The sequence below is a fragment of the Salmo salar genome, chromosome 23, assembly GCF_965601325.2.
Source record: "Salmo salar chromosome 23, fSalSal1, whole genome shotgun sequence".
In the NCBI taxonomy this organism is placed as follows: Eukaryota; Metazoa; Chordata; class Actinopteri; order Salmoniformes; family Salmonidae; genus Salmo; species Salmo salar.
Genome location: NC_138313.1, coordinates 44017501 through 44038376, shown reverse-complemented (window position 1 = coordinate 44038376; position 20876 = coordinate 44017501). Strand labels below are relative to the sequence as shown.

Here is a 20876-nt window from a genome sequence, read left to right as displayed (position 1 = left end):
ACGTTACGGTGTATGTTACGGTGAACGTTACGGTGAACGTTACGGTGTACGTTACGGTGAACGTTACGGTGAACGTTACGGTGAACGTTATGGTGAACGTTATGGTGAAGGTTATGGTGAAGGTTATGGTGAATGTTATGGTGAATGGTAAGGTGAATGTTATAGTGAATGTTATAGTGAATGTTATGGTGAATGGTAAGGTGAATGTTACGGTGAATTTTACAGTGAATGTTACAGTGAATGTTATAGTGAAGGTTATGGTGTATGTTATGGTGAATGTTATGGTGAATGTTATGGTGAATGTTATGGTGAATGTTATAGTGAATGTTATAGTGAATGTTATAGTGAATGTTATAGTGAAGGTTATGGTGTATGTTATGGTGAATGTTATGGTGTATGTTATGGTGAATGTGTCAAGACTGATCCCAGTACACTGCCAGTCAGCAAAACTGGTTACAATGACGTCATGATCAGGTTGTGTACTGGTTGTATATGGACACTTTGTTAAAGTCTTTTAAGCAACGATAAAATAACGTCATTAAGATGTAATTTACAAGCACCCGCAATTACATCTGCTAAATATGTGTATGTGACCAATAAAATTAGATTTGATTCGATGTGCCATTGTCCATTGCCGTCGTTGCTTGCTGGGTTGACTAAAGACAGGGAGGCAAATTAGCAACTAGCATTATAATGTACAGTGATATCTCCACCTCTTTCTGCCCCTATTCAATAACCCTGTCCGCTCCTCTTAAGTAGCCTACAAGTCCCCACTTGAATTCTGCTCCACCCTGCAGGCCCCTATGTATACAGAATGACTTAGTAGCTTAGAATACAACAAAGGACTGCCAAACACTGGCGTCTTGCCCATCAAAGACAGTTAAAGGTCTCTGTGGTCTGTTTCCTTTTCCCTTCCTATTTATTTACGTTGGCATCGAGTAGAATAGAATCACACCTTGTGATTCAACATGGATGACTAGGTGGGAAGGCTGTCTCGAGGTCTGTGTGGGAATGCTGTCTCGAGGTCTGTGTGGGGAAGGCTGTCTCGAGGTCTGTGTGGGAAGGCTGTCTCGAGGTCTGTGTGGGAAGGCTGTCTCGAGGTCTGTGTGGGAAGGCTGTCTCGAGGTCTGAGTGGGGAAGGCTGTCTCGAGGTCTGAGTGGGAAGGCTGTCTCGAGGTCTGAGTGGGAAGGCTGTCTCGAGGTCTGAGTGGGAAGGCTGTCTCGAGGTCTGTGTGGGAAGGCTGTCTCGAGGTCTGTGTGTGAAGGCTGTCTCGAGGTCTGTGTGGGAAGGCTGTCTCGAGGTCTGTGTGGGAAGGCTGTCTCGAGGTCTGTGTGGGAAGGCTGTCTCGAGGTCTGTGTGGGAAGGCTGTCTCGAGGTCTGTGTGGGGAAGGCTGTCTCGAGGTCTGAGTGGGGAAGGCTGTCTCGAGGTCTGAGTGGGAAGGCTGTCTCGAGGTCTGTGTGGGAAGGCTGTCTCGAGGTCTGAGTGGGAAGGCTGTCTCGAGGTCTGAGTGGGAAGGCTGTCTCGAGGTCTGTGTGGGAAGGCTGTCTCGAGGTCTGTGTGGGGAAGGCTGTCTCGAGGTCTGTGTGGGAAGGCTGTCTCGAGGTCTGTGTGTGAAGGCTGTCTCGAGGTCTGTGTGGGAAGGCTGTCTCGAGGTCGGGGGCTGTCCGGGTCGGGGGAAGGCTGTCTCGAGGTCTGAGTGGGAAGGCTGTCTCGAGGTCTGTGTGGGGGCTGCCGAGGCGGGGGAGGCTGTCTCGAGGTCTGTGTGGGAAGGCTGTCTCGAGGTCTGAGTGGGAAGGCTGTCTCGAGGTCTGAGTGGGGAAGGCTGTCTCGAGGTCTGTGTGGGAAGGCTGTCTCGAGGTCTGTGTGTGAAGGCTGTCTCGAGGTCTGTGTGGGAAGGCTGTCTCGAGGTCTGTGTGGGAAGGCTGTCTCGAGGTCTGTGTGGGAAGGCTGTCTCGAGGTCTGTGTGGGAAGGCTGTCTCGAGGTCTGAGTGGGAAGGCTGTCTCGAGGTCTGTGTGGGGAGGCTGTCTCGAGGTCTGTGTGGGGAGGCTGTCTCGAGGTCTGTGTGGGGAGGCTGTCTCGAGGTCTGTGTGGGGAGGCTGTCTCGAGGTCTGAGTGGGAAGGCTGTCTCGAGGTCTGTGTGGGGAGGCTGTCTCGAGGTCTGTGTGGGAAGGCTGTCTCGAGGTCTGTGTGGGAAGGCTGTCTCGAGGTCTGAGTGGGAAGGCTGTCTCGAGGTCTGTGTGGGGAGGCTGTCTCGAGGTCTGTGTGGGAAGGCTGTCTCGAGGTCTGTGTGGGAAGGCTGTCTCGAGGTCTGTGTGGGAAGGCTGTCTCGAGGTCTGAGTGGGAAGGCTGTCTCGAGGTCTGAGTGGGGAGGCTTCTCGAGGTCTGTGTGGGAAGGCTGTCTCGAGGTCTGTGTGGGAAGGCTGTCTCGAGGTCTGAGTGGGGAATGCTGTCTCGAGGTCTGTGTGGGGAAGGCTGTCTCGAGGTCTGAGTGGGAAGGCTGTCTCGAGGTCTGTGTGGGAAGGCTGTCTCGAGGTCTGAGTGGGAAGGCTGTCTCGAGGTCTGTGTGGGAAGGCTGTCTCGAGGTCTGTGTGGGAAGGCTGTCTCGAGGTCTGAGTGGGAAGGCTGTCTCGAGGTCTGTGTGGGAAGGCTGTCTCGAGGTCTGTGTGGGAATGCTGTCTCGAGGTCTGTGTGGGAAGGCTGTCTCGAGGTCTGAGTGGGGAAGGCTGTCTCGAGGTCTGTGTGGGAAGGCTGTCTCGAGGTCTGTGTGGGAAGGCTGTCTCGAGGTCTGAGTGGGAAGGCTGTCTCGAGGTCTGAGTGGGGAATGCTGTCTCGAGGTCTGTGTGGGGAAGGCTGTCTCGAGGTCTGAGTGGGAAGGCTGTCTCGAGGTCTGTGTGTGAAGGCTGTCTCGAGGTCTGTGTGGGGAAGGCTGTCTCGAGGTCTGAGTGGGAAGGCTGTCTCGAGGTCTGGGACCCAACCCTTTTTACGTAATTTTTGTGACATGTTCTTTGACCCAGGATGATTAGCTAGCTTACACATGCTAACGTGACAGCCTTTAACTCATATGACCCTGTTTCTATAATAACGTATTTTCTATATTCTACCGAACTGTCATCTCATGACCCATTTACACCCTAGTCTTTTGATACAGTATTGTTGAACTTGTCTATGACTGTCGTCAATCTAAATTGCACAGAACAGAGTTATGCCCTGACATAGACCATAGCTACCCTAGTCTGTCTGACCTGGGCTAACCTCTCACTGTCAGCCCTGGGCTAACCTCTCACTGTCAGCCCTTGGCTAACCTCTCACTGTCAGCCCTGGGCTAACCTCTCACTGTCAGCCCTGGTCTAACCTCTCACTGTCAGCCCTGGGCTAATCTCTCACTGTCAGCCCTGGGCTAACCTCTCACTGTCAGCCCTGGGATAATCTCTCACTGTCAGCCCTGGACTAACCTCTCACTGTCAGCCCTGGGTTAATCTCTCACTGTCAGCCCTGGGCGACCTCTCACTGTCAGCCCTGGGCTAACCTCTCACTGTCAGCCCTGGGATAATCTCTCACTGTCAGCCCTGGGTTAATCTCGCACTGTCAAACCTGGGCTAACCTCGCACTGTCAAACCTGGGCTAACCTCTCACTGTCAAACCTGGGCTAACCTCTCACTGTCTGACCTGGGCTAACCTCTCACTGTCAAACCTGAGCTAAACTCTAACCTCTCACTATCACAGACAGAGAGACAGACAGAAAAGACAGAAAGACAGACAAGACAGACAGACAGACAGACAGACAGACAGACAGACAGACAGACAGACAGACAGACAGACAGACTACAGAGTCAGAGATCACATCAGGCCTTTTAACACAGCTACCTGTTTTATCTGTCTGCCCAAAAGGAAATCAAATCCAATTTTATTGATCACATACACATATTTAGCAGATGTTATTGCGGGTGTAGCAAAATGCTTGTGTTCCTAGCTCCAACAGTGCAGTAGTATCTAACAATACACAACTATACATACAAATCTAAAAGTAAAATAATGGAATTTAGAAATATATAAATATTAGAATGAACAATGTCAGAGTGGCGTTGACTAAAATACAGTAGAATAGAGTACAGTATATACATATGAGATGAGTAAAACAGTATGTAAACATTATTAAAGTGACTAGTGTTCCATTATTAAAGTGACCATATATATGTATATAGGGCAGCAGCCTCGAAGGTGCAGGGTTGAGTAACCGGGTGGTAGCCAGCTAGTGATGGCTATTAAACAGTATGTTTTACAGTCTATCGGTTCCAGCTTTGATGCACCTGTACTGACCTCGCCTTCTGGATGATAGCGGGGTGAACAGGCAGTGGCTCGGGTGGTTGATGTCCTTAATTATCTTTTTGGCCTTCTAGTGATATCGGGGGCTGTAGGTGTCCTGGAGGGCCCCCGGGGATGCGTTGGAGAGCCCTGTGGTTGCGGGCGGTGCAGTTGCCGTACTAGGCGGCGATATAGCCCGACAGGATGCTTTCAATTGATCATCTGTAAAAGTTTGAGGGTCTTAGGGGCCAAGTCGAATCCCTTCAGCCTCCTGAGGTTGAAGAGGCGCTGTTACGGCTTCTTCACCGCACTGTCTGTCTGGGTGGATCATTTCAGATTGTCAGTGATGTGTACTCCAAGGAACTTGAACCACACAGTCATTGGTGAACAGGGAGTACAGGAGGGGGCTGAGCACACACCCTTGTGGGGCCCCTGTGTTGAGGATCAGCGTAGTGGAGGTGTTGTTTCCTACCTTCACCCCCTGGGGGAGACCCGTCAGGAAGTCCAGGATCCAGTTGCACAGGGTGGGGTTCAGACACAGGGCCCTGAGCTTGATGATGAGCTTGGAGGGTACTGTGGTGTTGAAGGCTGAGCTATAATCAATGAACAGCATTCTTACATAAGTATTCCTCTTGTCCGGATAGGATAGGGCAGTGTGCAGTGCGATGGCAATTGCATTGTCTTTGGACCTATTGGGGCGGTAAGAAAACTGAAGTGGGTCTAGGGTGACAGGTAAAGTGGAGGTGATATGATCCTTAACTAGCCTCTCAAAGCACTTCATGATGACAGAGGTGAGTGCTATGGGGCGATAGTCATTTAGTTCAGTTACCTTTGCTTTCTTGGGTACAGGAACAATGGTGGACATCTTGAAGCATGTGGGGACAGCAGACTGGGATATGGACAGATTGAATATGTCCGTAAACACTCCAGCCAGCTGGTCTGCGCATGCTCTGAGGATGCCGAGGGTTAACACATTTAAATGTCTTACTTACTGTAAGTACAATACAGTATAGTACAATACAGTATAATACAATACAATACAGTACAGTACAATACAGTATAATACAGTACAATACAGTTCAATACAGTACAGTACAATACAATACAGTACAGTACAATACAATATAGTATAATACAATAAAGTACATTACAATACAGTACAATACAGTACAATACAGTACAGTACAATACAGTACAATACAGTATAATACAGTACAGTGCAGTACAGTACAATACAATAAAATACTGTACAGTATAATACAAAACAGTACAATACAGTACAGTACAGTATAATACAATGCAATACAGTACAATACAATACAGTTGGCAGCAGAGAACTGGAAGGAAAGGCAGCCAAAGGAGGTGTTGGCTTTGGGGATGACCAGTGAGATATACCTGCTGGAGCACATGCTATGGGTGGGTGTTGTTATGGTGACCAGTGAGCTGAGATAAGGCGGAGCTTTACCTAGCAAAGACTTATAGATGACCTGGAGCCAGTGGGTCTGGCGACGAATATGTAGCAAGGGCCAGCCGACTAGAGCATACAGGTCGCAGTGGTGGGTAGTATATTGGGCTTTGGTGACAAAACGGATGGCACTGTGATAGACTGCATCCAGTTTGCTGAGTAGAGTGTTGGAGGCAATTTTGTAAATGACATCGCCGAAGTCGAAGATCAGTAGGATAGTCAGTTTTACAAGGGTATGTTTGGCAGCATGAGTGAAGGAGGCTTTGTTGCGAAATAGGAAGCTAATTCTAGATTTAATTTTTGATTGGAGATGTTTAATATGAGTCTGGAAGGAGAGTTTACAGTCTAGCCAGACACCTAGGTATTTGTAGTTGTCCACATATTCTAAGTCAGAACCGTCCAGAGTAGTGATGCTAGACAGGCGGGCGGGTGCGGGCAGCGATCGGTTGAAAAGCATGCATTTAGTTTTACTAGCGTTTAAGAGCAGTTGGAGGCCACGGAAGGAGTGTTGTATGGCATTGAAGCTCGTTTGGAGGTTTGTTAACGCAGTGTCCAAAGAAGGGCCAGATGTTTACAGAATGTTGTCGTCTGCGTAGAGGTGGATCAAGGAATCACCAGCAGCAAGAGCGACATCGTTGATATATACAGAGAAAAGCGTTGGCCTGAGAATTGAACCCTGTGGTACCCCCATAGAGTCTGCCAGAGGTCCTGACAACAGGCCCTCCGATTTGACACACTGAACTCTATCTGAGAAGTAGTTGGTGAACTAGGCGAGAGAGTCATTTGAGAAACCAAGACTGTTGAGTCTGCCGATAAGAATACGGTGATTGACAGAGTCAAAAGCCTTGGCCAGGTCGATGAAGACGGCTGCACAGTACTGTCTTTTATCGATGGCGGTTATGATATCGTTTAGTACCTTGAGCGTGGCTGAGGTGCACCTGTGACCAGCTCGGAAACCGGATTGCACAGCGGAGAAGGTTCGGTGGGATTTGAAATGGTCAGTGATCTTGGCTTTCGAAGACTTTAGAAAGGCAGGGCAGGATGGATATAGGTCTGTAACAGTTTGGGTCTAGAGTGTCACCCCCTTTGAAGACGGGGATGACCGCGGCAGCTTTCCAATCTTTGGGGATCTCGGACGATACGAAAGAGAGGTTGAACAGACTGGTAATAGGGGTTGCAACAATGGCGGCGGATAATTTTTGATAGAGAGGGTCCAGATTGTCTAGCCCAGCTGATTTGTATGGGTCCAGGTTTTGCAGCTCTTTCAGAACATATGCTATCTGGTTTTGGGTGAAGGAGAAGCTGGGGAGGCTTGGGCAAGTAGCTGCGGGGGGTGCGGAGCTTTTGGCCGGGGTTGGAGTAGCCAGGGGGAAAGTATTGCCAGCCGTAGAGAAATGCTTATTGAAATTCTTGATTATTGTGGATTTATCGGTGGTGACAGTTCTACATTTTTTGAAAGGGACATGCTTATTGAAGATGGTGAGGAAATTACTTTTAAAGAATAACCAGGCATCCTCTACTGACGGGATGAGGTCAATATCCTTCCAGGATTCCTGGGCCAGGTCGATTAGAAAGGCCTGCTCGCAGAAGTGTTTTAGGGAGCGTTTGACAGTGATGAGGGGTGGTCGTTTGACCGCGGACCCATAGCGGAAGCAGGCAATGAGGAAGTGATCACTGAGATCAGCAGAGGTGTATTTGGAGGGTAAGTTGGTCAGGATAATATCTATGAGGGTGCCCATGTTTATGGATTTAGGGTTGTACCTGGTGGGTTCCTTGATAATTTGTGTGAGATTGAGGGCATCTAGCTTAGATTGTAGGACTGCCGGGGTGTTAATCATATCCCAGTTTAGGTCACCTAACAGAACAAACTCTGAAGATAGATGGGGGGCGATCAATTCACGTATGGTGTCCAGGGCACAGCTGGGAGCTGAGGGGGGTCTATAACAGGCGTCAACAGTGAGAGACTTATTTCTGGAGAGATTCATTTTTAAAATTAGAAGCTCAAACTGTTTGGGCATAGACCGCGAAAGTATGACAGAACTTTGCAGACTATCTCTGCAGTAGATTGCAACTCCTCGCCCTTTGGCAGTTCTATCTTGACGGAAACTGTTGTAGTTGGGAATGGAAATCTCAGAATTTTTGGTGGCCTTCCTAAGCCAGGATTCAGACATGGCAAGGACATCAGGGTTGGCGGAGTGTGCTAACGCAGTGAGTAAAACAAACTTATAGAGGAGGCTTCTGATGTTAACATGCATGAAACCAAGGCTTTTACAGTTACAGAAGTCAACAAATGAGAGCACCTGGGGACACGCAGAGCCACATCACCCGAGGAACAGAGGAGGAGTAGAATGAGGGTACGGCTAAAGGCTATCAAAACTGGTCTAGTGCGTTGGGGACTGAGAATAAAATGAGCAGATTTCTGGGCGTGGTAGTATAGATTCAGGGCATAATGTACAGACAGGGGTATTGTAGGGTGCGGGTACAGTGGAGGTAAACCTAGGCATTGAGTGACGATAAGAGAGGTTGCATCTCTGGATGCACTAGTTATGCTGGGTGAGGTCACCGCATGTGTGAGAGGTGGGACAAAAGAGGTATCTGAGGCATGTTGAGTGGGACTAGGGGCTCCGCAGTGAACTAAAACAACAATAACTATCCTAAACAACAGTATACAAGGCATATTGACATTTGAGAGAGACATAAAGCGAGGCATAAAGCAATCACAGGTGTTGATTGGGAGTGCTAGCTAAGACAACAATGGGTAAGACAACAACAGCTAATCAGCTAAGACAACAACAACAGGTAAAATGGCGATGAATGGGAAGAGAGGGTCAGTTAAACAAAATAAACAAAATGGATTACCGTGATTAATGAACAGTCCAGCAGGCATCAGCTATGTAGCCAAGTGATCATAGGGTCCAGTGAACAGCAATGGATGAAACAGGGATGCCGCTAGGTAGTCGTTACTACGCTAGCAAGCGGGAGACACAGCGCTCAAAAAAAAAAGTTAGCAGGCCGGGGCTAGTAGGAGCGTCTGCGCCGATGTCCGGCAAAGGTCAGTTGAGGGCACAGCGGATGGAATTACGTCGGCAGACCAGTCGTGATGGAACGGCGGGGCTCCGTGTCGACAAAGGGTCCAGGCCAGTTGGCAAAAGAGGTATTGGAGCTGGAGTAATTTTGTTTGCTAGTCGGGAGATGCGCTTGGTTCGCGGCTAACTGGTGCTAGCTTCGGGACAAGGGCATTAGCCACTATAGCCACTCGGTAGCAGCTAGCTAGCAGCGATGATCCGATGCAAAGGTCCAGAGCTTACGGCAATAATCCGGTGGTGTAGTGGATTCTAGTCGTGTTAGTAAATAGTCCGGGAGGCATCGGCTGTGCAGCCGAGTGATCATAGGGTCCACTGAGCAAGCCAGGAGATGGGCGTGGCTCAAGGCTAGTTTCGGGGCTGGGCCACTCGGTGGCAGCTAGCTAGGTGCTATGATCAGGAGTTGTGGTCCAGGGCATACGGCAGGAATCCGGTGTTGGAGTGGAGAAAAACAGTCCGATATGCACAGAGTTGATAACGCGCTGTGCAGACTGGCAGGCTAGCAGGTATTATCCAGGCTAAAAGTCTGTGTGTCTGTACTAAAGGTAAAGGCCGCTAGCAGTGGCTAACAATGACTAAATAGCTAGTAGCTAATTAGCTGGTTAGCTTCTGATGGCTAGCCTCTGATGGAGGTTCTGGCTATAAGGTCTAAAAATAGTAGATCCGTATCACATTGGGTGAGGTGGGTTGCAGGAAGGTATATTTAATTTAAAAATGGAAAATGAGATATATATTGAAATATATACAAAAAAAAATACGAAAAATACCAAATTTACACTGCAGAACGACAAACAACGTCTGCACTGCTACGCCATCTTGTATCTTTTTGGAGTGCTGGTCTAGGATCAATTTGGCTTTGTAGATCATAATGAATACGATTACATGGACTGGGGGGGGGGGGACCTGATCCTAGATCAGCACCCCAACTCTGATCCTGTCCGTCAATGTCATCTCATTCATTAAATCACTGCCTACATGAAATGATCAAACAGGAGCCATGTCATCTTCAAGCTGCTTGAAACAGTACTGTGGTTGTGAGCTGAGCACCAGCAGAATGCTCAATAACACCTCCCTGAGGTTGATCCCACACACACACACACACACACACACACACACACACACACACACACACACACACACACACACACACACACACACACACACACACACACACACACACACACACACACACACACACACACACACACACACAGTGCTGCAGCCCAGTGAACGTGCCTGCACACGTTGACTAGAGAAGAGCAGAGACCCTGTTATGTAACACATATCTACTGGAAGGGAGGGGAGGAAAGGAGGAGCGAGGGGAGGAAAGGAGGAGGGAGGGGAGGAAAGGAGGAGAGAGGGGAGGAAAGGAGGAGAGGGGGGAGGAGGAGGGAGGGGGGAAGGAGGAGGGAGGGGAGGAAATGTGGTGGGAGGGGAGGAAAGGAGGTGGGAGGGGAGGAAAGAAGAAGAGAGGGGAGGAAAGAAGAGGAGAGGGGAGGAAAGGAGGAGAGGGGGAAGGAGAGGAGGAGGGGCGAGAGAGGGGAGGAAAGGAGGTGGGAGGGGAGGAAAAGAGGAGAGAGGGGAGGAGAGGGGAGGAAAGGAGGAGAGGGGGAGGAAAGGAGGAGGGGGAGAGAGGGGAAGAAAGGAGGTGGGAGGGGAGTAAAGGAGGAGAGAGGGGAGGAAAGGAGGAGAGAGGGGAGGAAAGGAGGAGAGAGGGGAAAGGAGGAGGGAGGGGAGGAAAGGAGGAGAGAGGAAAGGAGGAGGGGGAGGAAAGGAGGAGGGGGAGAGGAAGAGTGAGAATGATAGTAGAGGATTGAGGGCCAAAATAGAGGGAGAGGAGAGAGAAATGGATTGGGGAAGAGAGAGAGAGAATGAGTCACACACACACAAACATACACACACACACACACACACACACACACACACACACACACACACACACACTGAGATTAGACATCATCCACTGCCAGGGTACCTAGTGAACTACCAGCCTGTTACTGGAGAAGCATGGCTCAGCCTTTATACCAGGGGTGCTAGTGAAGCATGGCTCAGCCTTTGTACCAGGTGTGTTAGTGAAGCATTGCTCAGCCTTTGTACCAGGGATGGTGTAGAAGCGTATCTTCTCTTGAGAGCCATGTCTGCCTACGGCGGCCTTTCTCAATAGCAAGGCTATGCTCACTGAGTCTGTACATAGTCAAAGCTTTCCTTAAGTTTGGGTCAGTCACAGTGGTCAAGTATTCTACCACTGTGTACTCTCTGTTTAGGGCCAAATAGCATTCTAGTTTGCTCTGTTTTTTTGTTAATTCTTTCCAATGTGTCAAGTAATTCTCTTTTTGTTTTCTCATGATTTGGTTGGGTCTAATTGTGTTGCTGTCCTGGGGCTCTGTGGGGTCTGTTTGTGTTTGTGAACAGAGCCCCAGGACCAGCTTGCTTAGGGGACTCTTCTCCAGGTTCATCTCTCTGTAGGTGACTGGCTTTGTTATGGAAGGTTTGGGAATCACTTCCTTTTAGTTGGTTGTAGAATTAATCGTCTCTTTTCTGGATTTTGATAATTAGCGGGTATTAGCCAAATTCTGCTCTGCATGCATTATTTGGTGTTTTACATTGTACACGGAGGATATTTTTGCCTCAATTTGGTGTTTGTCCCATTTAGTGAATTCTTGGTTGGTGAGCAGACCCCAAACCTCACAACCATAAAGGGAAATGGGTTCTGTAATTGATTCAAGTATTTTTAGCCAGATCCTAATTGGTATGTTGAATTTTATGTTCCTTTTGATGGCATTGATGGCCCTTCTTGCCTTGTCTCTCAGATCGTTCACAGCTTTGTGGAAGTTACCAATGGCGCTGATGTTTAGGCCGAGGAATGTATTGTTTTTTTGTGTGCTGTAGGGCAACAGTGTCTAGATGGAATTTGTATTTGTGGTCCTGGCGACTGGACCTTTTTTGGAACACCATTCTTTTTTTCGTACTGAGATTTACTGTCAGTTCCCAGGTCTGACAGAATCTGGGCAGAACATTTAGGTGCTGCTGTAGGCCCTCCTTGGTTGGTGACAGTAGACATTTGATTCTAGTAGGGTTAGGCTAGGTGCTGCAGACTGTTCTAGTGTCCTCACCAATTCGTTGATATATATGTTGAAGAGGGTGGGGCTTATGATGCGTCCCAGTCTCACTCCACGGCCCTGTGGAAAGAAATGTGTGTGTGTGTGTTTTGCCAATTTTAACCACACACTTTGTGTACATGGATTTTATAGTGTCGTATGTTTTTCCCCCAACACCACTTTCCATTAATTTGTATAGCAGACCCTCAGGCCAAATTGAGTCAAAAGCTTTTTTGAAATCAACAAAGCATGAGAAGACTTTGTTTTGGTTTCTTTGTTTGTCAATTAGGGTGTGCAGGGTGAATACGTGGTCTGTCGTACGGTAATTTGGTAAAAAGCCAATTTGACATTTGCTCAGTACATTGTTTTCACTGAGGAAATGAACTAGTCTGCTATTAATGATCATGCAGAGGATTTTCCCAAGGTTGCTGTTGACACATATCCCACGGTAGTTATTGGGGTCAAATTTGTCTCCACTTTTGTGGATTGGGGTGATCAGTCCTTGGTTCCAAATATTGGGGAAGATGCCAGAGCTAAGGATGATGTTAGAGTGTTAGTATAGCCAATTGGAATTTGTGGTCTGTATATTTCATCATTTCATTGAGGATACCATCAACACCACAGGCCTTTTTGGGTTGGAGGGTTTGTATTTTGTGCTGTAGTTCATTCATTGTAATTGGAGAATCCAATGGGTTCTGGTTGTCTTTAATAGTTGATTCTAAGATTTGTATTTGATCATGTATATTTGTTGCTGTTTGTTCTTTGTTATAGAGCCAAAAAGATTGGAGAAGTAGTTTACCCATACATTTTGGAATGATAACTCTTTGTGTGTGTCTCTCTCTCTCTTTCTGTCTCCCTCTTTCTGTCTCTCTCCCTTTCCCTCTCTCTCTCAATTAAATTCAATTCAATTTAAGGGGCTTTATTGGCATGGGAAACATATGTTTAAATTTGCCAAAGCAAGTGAAATAGATAATAAACAAAAGTGAAATAAACAATACAAAAATGAACAGTAACCATTACACTACACAAAAGAATAAAGACATTTCAAATGTCATATTGTGTCTATATACAGTTGTGGCTAAAAGTTTTGAGAATGTTTCCACAACATTTGCTGCGTCAGTGTCTTTAGATATTTTTGTCAGATGTTACTATGGAATACTGAAGTATAATTAAAAGCATTTCATAAGTGTCAAAGGCATTTATTGACAATTACATGAAGTTGATGCAAAGAGTCAATATTTGCAGTGTTGACCCTTCTTTTTCAAGACCTCTGCAATCCGCCCTGGCATGCTGTCAATTAACTTCTGGGCCACATCCTGACTGATGGCAGCCCATTCTTGCATAATCAATCTTGGAGTTTGTCAGAATTTGTGGGGTTTTGTTTGTCCACCCGCCTCTTGAGGATTGACCACATGTTCTGGGATTGTGGTCTGGAGAGTTTCCTGGTCATGGACCCAAAATATCTATGTTTTGTTCCTCGTGCCACTTAGTTATCACTTTTTCCTTATGGCAAGGTGCTCCATCATGCTGGAAAAGGCATTGTTCATCACCAAACTGTTCCTGGATGGTTGGGAGAAGTTGCTCTCGGAGGATGTGTTGGTACCATTCTTTATTCATGGCTGTGTTCTTAGGCAAAATTGTGAGTGAGCCCACTCCCTTCGCTGAGAAGCAACCCCACACATGAATGGTCTCAGGATGCTTTACTGTTGGCATTACACAGGACTGATGGTAGCGCTCACCTTGTCTTCTCCGGACAAGCTTTTCCCCGGATGCCCCAAATAATCGGAAAGGGGATTCATCAGAGAAAATGACTTTACCCCAGTCCTCAGCAGTCAAACCCCTGTACCTTTTGCAGAATATCAGTCTGTCCCTGATGTTTTTCCTGGAGAGAAGTGGCTTCTTTGCTGCCCTTCTTGACACCAGGCCATCCTCCAAAAGTCTTCGCCTCACTATGCGTGCAGATGCACTCACACCTGCCTGCTGCCATTCCTGAGCAAGCTCTGTACTGGTGGTGCTCCGATCCCACAGCTGAATCAACTTTAGGAGACGGTCCTGGCGCTTGCTGGACTTTCTTGGACGCCCTGAAGCCTTCTTCACAACAATTGAACCGCTCTCCTTGAAGTTCTTGATGATCCGATATATGGTTGATTTAGGTGCAATCTTACTGGCAGCAATATCCTTGCCTGTGAAGCCCTTTTTGTGCAAAGCAATGATGACGGCACGTGTTTCCTTGCAGTTAACCATGGTTGACAGAGGAAGAACAATGATTCCAAGCACCAGCCTCCTTTTGAAGCTTCCAGTCTGTTATTCGAACTCAATCAGCATGACAGAGTGATCTCCAGCTTTGTCCTCGTCAGCACTCATACGTGTGTTAACGCGAGAATCACTGACATGATGTCAGCTGGTCCTTTTGTGGCAGGGCTGAAATGCAGTGGAAATGTATTTTGGGGATTCAGTTCATTTGCATGGCAAAGAGGGACTTTGCAATTATTCTGATCACACATAACATTCTGGAGTATATGCAAATTGCCAACATACAAACTGAGGCATCAGACTTTGTGAAAATGAATATTTGTGTCATTCTCAAAACTTTTGGCCACGACTGTACAGTGTTGTAACGATAATGAACCTGTTCTCTGATCAAACCATGATGAAAGATGTGATCAAAAAATACATCATGACTTTTTTGCCCCTTCATCTCTTTCTCCTCCCTCTCTCACCTTCTCTCCTCCCTCTCTCCTCCCTCCTTCTCTCTTCCCTCTCTCCTCTGTCTCTCCTCTCTCCCTGTCTCCTCTCTTCCCTCTCTCCTCTGTCTCTCCTCCCTCTCTCCTCCTCTCTTCCCTCTCTCCTCTGTCTCTCGCTCCTTCTCTCCTCCCTCTCTCCTTCTCTCTTCCCTCTCCTCTCTCTCGCTCCCTCTCTCCTCCCTTTCTCCTCCTTCTCTCCTCCCTCTCTTCTTCTCTTGCTCCCTCTCTTCTCCCTTTCTCCTCCCTCTCCTCTCTCTCTTTCTCTCCATGTCTTTCTTTCTACCTTTCTCTGTGGCTGGGTGTCTGTTGGTATAATTGGTTGTGTGCGTGTGTGTGTGTGATGAGAGTGTGCCTTAGAGAGGCTGCGTTACACACACACACACATTATGGCTGCACAATTACTCAAATTCACGTCAAAATCGCAATATTGATATGTACAATATCCATATCATAAGAGATATCCATAGCGAAGAGATATCCATATCGAAGAGATATCCACATCGTAAGAGATATCCATATCGTAAGAGATATCCATATCGAAAGACCCGAGCATCCATATCGAAAAGATATCCATATCGTAAGAGATATCTATATCGCCACACAGCTGCGTGTAAAGTCTGTTTAAATAGTATATAGTCTTCTCTCTACTACCTCTTCCAACACACCAAGCCCCGCCCCCTATCACTCAAACAGTACAGTTCCTCCTCCTCTGTTAGTCACTATACATTTAAATGTCTGTTCTGTTAGGTCAAATGTAGTCAATAGATTGTTCCAAACAAGAACGATGCTTGTTTCCACTTTGCTTCTTTAATATACACTGAGTATACCAAACATTAAGAACACCTTCCTAATATTGAGTTGCCCCTCCTCCCCTGTTGTCCTCAGAACAGCCTCAATTCATCAGGTCATGGACTCTACAAGGTGTTGAAAGTGTTCCACAGGGATGCTGGTCCATGTTGACTCCAATGCTTCCCACAGTTGTGTCGAGTTGGCTGGATGTCCTTTGGGTGGTGGACCATTCTTGATACACACGGGAAACTGTTGAGTGTGGAAAAACCCAGCAGCGTTGCAGTTCTTGACACAAACAGGTGCTTCTGGCACCTACTACCATACCCCGTTCAAAGGCGCATAAATATTTTGTCTTGCCCATTCATCCTCTGAATGGCACACATATACGATCCATGTGGCGAGTGGCATAGCGGTCTAAGTCACTGCATCTCAGTGCTAGAGGCGTCACTACAGACCCTGGTTTGATTCCAGGCTGTATCACAACTGGCCGGGATTGGGAGCCCTATGGGGCTGTGCACAGTTGGCCCAGCGTCGTCCGGGTTTGGCCGGGGTATGCTGTCATTGTAAATAAGAATTTATAGGGGGTACTGGTACAGAGTCAATGTGGCGGCTATATACAGGGGGGTACCGGTACAGAGTCAATGTGGAGGCTATATACAGGGGGGTACTGGTACAGAGTCAATGTGGAGACTATATACAGGGGGTACCGGTACAGAGTCAATGTGGAGGCTATATACAGGGGGGTACCAGTACAGAGTCAATGTGGAGGCTATATACAGGGGGGTACTGGTACAGAGTCAATGTGGAGACTATATACAGGGGGTACCGGTACAGAGTCAATGTGGAGGCTATATACAGGGGGGTAACGGTACAGAGTCAATGTGGAGGCTATATACAGGGGGGTACCGGTACAGAGTCAATGTGGAGGCTATATACAGGGGGTACGGGTACAGAGTCAATGTGGAGACTATATACAGGGGGGTACCGGTACAGAGTCAATGTGGAGGCTATATACAGGGGGTACCGGTACAGAGTCAGTGTGGAGGCTATATACAGGGGGTACCGGTACAGAGTCAATGTGGAGGCTATATACAGGGGGGTACCAGTACAGAGTCAATGTGCGGGGGGTACCGGTTAGTCGAGGTAATTGAGGTAAAATATACATGTAGGTAGAGTTATTATACTATTCATTTCTAGGATTCCAACAGTTGTTTGTGTCGCACTGCTTTGCTTTATCTTGGCCAGGTTGCAGTTGTAAATGAGAACTTGTTCTCAACTAGCTTACCTGGTTAAATAAAGGTGAAATAAAAAATAAATAGTAAAAATTCTCACTATATCTCCTTCCAAATTCAGTATTTACCTGTCTATTAAACCATATAAAAATACTAAAGGTTGAGTGGAAGAAATAACATTAACTTCCCTAGCTATGTTTCCCCCCTACATTGTCTCGCATTACCCCGACTTCCACGTCTCGTTGTCGCTCGGTTATTTTTCAGAACGGTGGTGAGAAGGCCTAGAAATCGAGGTCACCTCCTGATGCTTCCAACCAGGGATCAGCTGACCTGGAGGTCATCACCACTAAATAAAATATTAGAAAAAGTTTAGTTCTGACACAGATTTTTTTTTATCCCATCAAGGTGGTTGGGAACCACTGGTCTAGCCAGTTAACTAAACCTGTAGTAATTGTGGCCGAAAACCGACCGGGTTCACAGGGCATGTACCCAGGTGCCATGATCCTCCAGGGGGTGCGACTCCAAATGAGGAAAATATTCCTAATGTTTTGTACACTCAGTGTATATGCGTATATAGTGTGGCTCACAGATGGAATACATTACAGATGACTGTGGCGAATGGGAGCTGTTTAATACTCTTGATGTAACATGTCCTTGGTTCAGTTCAGATCAGCTTTCTCTTTTCCCTGAAGGCTGGGAGTGGAGGGAGGTCTGGCAGTCTTGGCACGGCCCACAGTGGTGTCATCATACCTACCCAGCCTTGTGATCCTAGGTTGGCAAAGGAAGGTCAGCTTCTCAGTTAGCACTTTTATCTACGAAAAAAAGATTGCAGTCAGAGTGCAGTATAACTGCAGTACACTGCAGTTATACTGCAATTACTGCGTCCAAAATACCACAGTCAATTGCAGTTACTGCACTTTTACTGCAGTTTGAAAACGGCAGTGATTTTCTTTAAGGGTACCATTAGAGCTAGTCAAAAAGTTGGCTGAAGTTAACTATTATTTTTGCCGCTCAATCATACTAGACCTTAATCAAATGATGAATCCAGCGGCCAAAAGATTGAAGGCTAGTGGTTAGAGTGTTGGACTTGTAACCAAAAGGTTGTGAGATCGAGTCCCCGAGCTGACAAGGTATAAATCTGTCATTAACCCACTGTTCCTAGGCCGTCATTGAAAATAAGAATTTGTTCTTAACTGACTTGCCTAGTTAAATAAAGGTTAAAAAAAGACCGACATTTGGACATTTTTTGAAAGCGCAATGTTTTATTAGAGTCAGTATAGCAATGTAACGTTATTGATCTATCAGTTTCCCTAGGTAATTCCATACTTTTCACACTGACACGGTATAAACAGCTCTACAGACTTCACTGTCATGGTGCACAGTCAGTACCCAACACTATGCTCATCATGTCTTAGCAGGATCAGATGGTGACAGGTGTCCCAGCAGGGTCAGACAGCCAGGGAAGATCAGTCTACAGAGCTCACGTGAATTTTGCAATATATTATAACAATCAGTGAATGGATACAAAGTTCCATCTTGAATTGATGGGTAGACCTACAGTAGCTACAGGACAGCAGTTTAAAGCTACAGTCTGAGATCTGGGAATAATGGTCATTTCAATTATTGAACCATTGATTCAATTCTTGGATAATATAATGTATAAATGTACACCAAGATGATTCTTTGTCATGCCTCATCTGAGGAGGATCAGATGGTGACAGGGGTCTCAGTAGGGTCATGCGGACAGGGAAGACCAGTCTGTGACGGAAATGTTGATACTGGATACTGTTATCTGAAGAAACTGTGTAACCTAGCATTTATAGCGGCTACGAAATGCATTGCATTTGATTGGAAGGTTGGTCATCCTCCCACAATGTCACAATGGATGTATCACTAGGACAGATTTATTACAAGATTAAGGGTATACTGTGAAACTTTCATAATGTCTGAGTTCCTTATATGGAATACTGTATGACAAAACCAAACTGTATTGGAAACATTTGATTTTTGTTGTTGTCAAGCAGTCTGATTTGTGCCTGTCTCAGTGGATTAATCCTTTGAGGAGGTCACGGTCCAAGAATATGGGGATCATGGCTCAGATCCATAAGGCACATCTCTCTCCAGAATGCGCTCTCTCCTGCCATTTTGTGGGTATTCATTGTTTCTTAACTTCATTGTTTTCTATGTCTATCAATTCCCCATTACAAATATCACCAGTTGTAGTAATTTGCACTGTTTATTTGGTTATGGTCATTTCAGTAAGTTTTCTATCATTTATCGTTCTCGTTGTCGGAGTGGACATGTGTTTTGCAGAACTCACAACCTACAGTATGCTACACTTGTGAGAAACAAGTTTTTGTTTATTGCCTTCCATTTTGTCAATTTATTAATCGTATTTTGTTTGAAACTGTCCTGTCAATGTTGAGTAAGGATGCGCAGCTCATTACGCAGTATGACTAGTCTACCTGCCACCTTAGCTTGTCACTCTGAAGTTCTAACTAACCCAGAACCACAGGAGAATTGATGTTCTAACTAACCCAGAACCACAGGAGAAGCACATATATTTATACCCTCCAACTAGGAGGAGTCACCTCCTTGCATATCTACATAGCCAACACATCTCTGTTGCTAGTCAGGAACTTCATTGGTTCCTCTCACTGGTGTAGTCATGGCCCCGCTTCCTGCTGGAATCTTTGTGGGCATGAAAGTACATGTGTCTAGTAGGAATGTTCCTTCTCACTTCATCTGACCTCAAGCCGAATTCCTCACTCCTCCCTAACCCACGGTTGTCCTACCTTCTCAGTGACTGAAACCAGACTTTTGCCCTTTGCCTCCTTCCATATGATCCATGTGATTTAACAATAACATGTTCGACAGAATGTAAACTCCCTGCATCCCCCATTTTCTCACTCAGTAACTTTCCATGCTCCTAGTTCTTATGCAAGCTCCATTGACCCCAACATATAGTTTGAGTTTGAGTACATTTTTTTATTTTTACAGGGACAGTGCACATTAATCAACATTTAATCAACATTTATTATACATGTAAAGTAATCAACACGTTCTAATATGGTAACATGAATAAGTGTATTTCAAGCTAATCCAACAACCTGAACCATAAGATCATTGATGTTCTAACTAACCCCAGAACCACAGGAGAATTGATGTTCTAATTAACCCCTGAACCACAGGAGAATTGATGTTCTAACTAACCCCAGAACCACAGGATAATTGATGTTCTAACTAACCCCAGAACCACAAGAGAATTGATGTTCTAACTAACCCCAGAACCACAGGAGAATTGATGTTCTAACTAACCCCAGAATCACAGGAGAATTGATGTTCTAACTAACCCCAGAACCACAGGAGAATTGATGTTCTAACTAACCCCAGAACCACAGGAGAATTGATGTTCTAACTAACCCCAGAACCACAGGATAATTGATGTTCTAACTAACCCCAGAACCACAAGAGAATTGATGTTCTAACTAACCCCAGAACCACAGGAGAATTGATGTTCTAACTAACCCCAGAATCACAGGAGAATTGATGTTCTAACTAACCCCAGAACCACAGGAGAATTGATGTTCTAACTAACCCCAGAACCACAGGAGAATTGATGTTCTAACTAACCCCAGAACCACAGGAGAATTGATGTTCTAACTAACCCCAGAATCACAGGAGAATTGATGTTCTAACCAACCCCAGAATCACAGGAGAATTGATGTTCTAACTAACCCCAGAATCACACGAGAATTGATGTTCTAACTAACCCCAGAATCACAGGAGGATTGATGTTCTAACTAACCCCAGAATCACACGAGAATTGATGTTCTAACTAACCCCAGAACCACAGGAGAATTGATGTTCTAACTAACCCCAGAACCACAAGAGAATTGATGTTCTAACTAACCCCAGAATCACAGGATAATTGATGTTCTAACTAACCCCAGAACCACAGGAGAATTGATGTTCTAACTAACCCCAGAATCACAGGAGAATTGATGTTCTAACTAACCCCAGAATCACAGGAGAATTGATGTTCTAACTAACCCCAGAACCACAGGAGAATTGAATACCCGGAGAGACTGATAGTGACCTATCAGTGAAAACCGGTCACAGCCGGTCTGAAGACTTGAATGTCCCTCATTGGCCACCGA

General features: G+C 46.2%; 1 protein-coding gene across 2 annotated transcripts in view; it reads left to right on the top strand.

Moving 5' to 3' along the window:
- LOC106584691 (GRAM domain-containing protein 2A) overlaps positions 1-20876 on the top strand; it is a 97693-nt gene that overhangs the window by 31829 nt on the left and 44988 nt on the right. The gene's annotated exons all lie outside the window — the stretch shown is intronic.